Here is a 2258-nt window from a genome sequence, read left to right as displayed (position 1 = left end):
TTTAGTCTGCTCAATAAATTTTGTAATAAATTTCAAATTTTAGTACATAGCTACAGGAATCAAAGCTTTGTGGTATTGACAGAGGAAGACACAAGCCGAGCAGAAGAACAGAGTTGAGAACCTAGAAATAGACCTACACAAATGTGCCCAACTAATTTTCAACAACGCTGCAAGAGCAGTTCCATGGAAGAAAGACTTTCCCCCCCCACAATTGATATTGGAGCAAGAAGCCCTGGTGATGCTGTTGGGTAATGGTTGGGCTGCTAACTCCAAGGTTCACAGTTCAAACCCACAAGCTGTTCTGGAGAAAGATGAGGCTGTCTGTTCCAAAAAAGATTTTGAAAGCCTCAGGAATATATATATATCTATATATATCTAGATATATAGATATCTATATATATTCATATATAGATATATATATATTCATGTATAAGCCGAATTTTTCAACACACTTTTAATGCAGTCTCTGTGTAAAATTAGGTGCCTCGGCTGATATTCAGGTCGGCTTTCACTCAAGTATATATGATATATATGTTGATTTTTAACTCATAGTGACCCTTGGGTCACTATAAGTTAGAATTGACTCAATGGTAGTGGGTTTGGTTTTTATATTGGAGCACTGCTGTACAAAAGACCCAGGTATTAGGATAAGAAGATAAGTTACAATTTAAATTAAAATATTTGCATATGATATATATTGACAAAAGCATACTATATAGAATTTGTAAATAATGCTAAAAACTCACTAATAAAAAAATGAAACAAACCAATTAAATCATGGACAACTGAAAAGACGTCACAGAAAAACATATAAAGATTACAGATAAAACCAGTTGCCATTGAGTTGATTCCTACACATCCAACCCTACAGGACAGAGTAGAAACCATAAGGTTTACAAAGCTATAATATTTAAGCAAGCAGACGGCTACATCTCTCGCTAGGAGCAGCTGATGGATTCCAACCTGAGACCTTTTGGTGAGCAGCTGCGTATTTAACCAGTACACGATTAGAGCTCTTTAAAGAGCATAAAAATATGATCAGTAGAGAAATGCCAATCAAAATAAAGTGCTATTACACATCTATAAGAATAGCTGAAATAAAAATGACAGCCTACAGCTTTTTCTCCAGCGAGCAGCAGTGTCAGCTGTTGCACTGCTGCTGAGCTATCGGGGCATCCGTTCCCCCACCCTCTCAACTGCCACGACTGAACAAATGATCCTTCCTGGCACCCTCAAAGGCCACCACGGCTGCAGAGTTACCCAGTTTGCTACCACTCCACAGTTCCCTGACAGATACTGTCTGCCTTGGGTGAAAAGGCCACCATCATGTGGAAGCTCACCAGGGATGAGACCAACGACAGCGATGTGTAGGCCATAGCAAGAATGTACTGGTGAGTGTGTCCTTCTCTGACAGCTGGCAGATCCTCTCTGGCGTCCAAGATAAAACCATCAAGCTATGGAATACTATGGATGCTTTCAAGTGCACCGTCCAGGTTGAGAGCCACTCAGGCGAGGTGTCTTGTGTCCACTTTTTTCCCAGCAGCAACTTGTCCCTGTGGCTGGGACAAGTTGGTCAAGGTGTGGAACCTGGTTAATTGCCAGTTGAAAACCAACCACATCAGTCACAGAGTCTACTTGAACACTATGACTGTCTCTCCAGATAGATCCCTCTATGGTCCTGAAGGTAAGAATGACCAAGCCATGCTGTGGAACCTCAGGATACCCCTCATCAACACCCTGTGCTTTGTTCCCAACGTTACTGGCTCTGCTGCTACAGGTCCCAGCATCAAGATCTGGGAGTTAGAAGGAAAGATCTTCATAGATGTGCTGAAGCAAGGAGTTATCAACACCAGTAGAAAGGTCAAGTTCTCCCAGTGCACCTCTCTGGCCTGGTCTGTTGGATGTCCAATGTCTGTGTGCTACACAAATAACCTGGTGTACATGTGTCAAGTGACTATTGGCACTTGGTAGAAACTCTTGACAGTTTCGGGGAATTAAAAGCACATGGCTTTCTGACCTTTTAAAAAAATCAGAAAGACAACATCCAACGCTGCTGAGGGTTTAGAGAAATGGGATCACACATACATGGCTGCTGGAGATGAACAATTTAACATAACTCCGAAGAAGTCTGGTAGCTCTCTAAAAAACTAAACATACAACTAACCTAAGACCCAGCAATTGAACTACTAGGTACTTGTCTCAGAGAAATGAAGATTTATGTTTACACAAAAACCTATACACAAATGTTCATGGAAACA

The 2258-nt window shown here is 41.1% G+C and overlaps 1 pseudogene; it reads left to right on the top strand.

The window, feature by feature from the left end:
• The window catches only part of LOC101645513, a 35453-nt pseudogene extending 33482 nt beyond the window's left edge, over window positions 1–1971 (top strand).
• The last annotated feature ends 287 nt before the right edge of the window (window positions 1972–2258 follow it).

The sequence above is a fragment of the Echinops telfairi genome, unplaced genomic scaffold (genome assembly GCF_000313985.2).
Source record: "Echinops telfairi isolate 266 unplaced genomic scaffold, ASM31398v2 ScPeMD7_7468;HRSCAF=8506_0, whole genome shotgun sequence".
Classification (NCBI taxonomy): Eukaryota; Metazoa; Chordata; class Mammalia; order Afrosoricida; family Tenrecidae; genus Echinops; species Echinops telfairi.
This window is presented reverse-complemented; position numbering and strand designations above follow the sequence as displayed.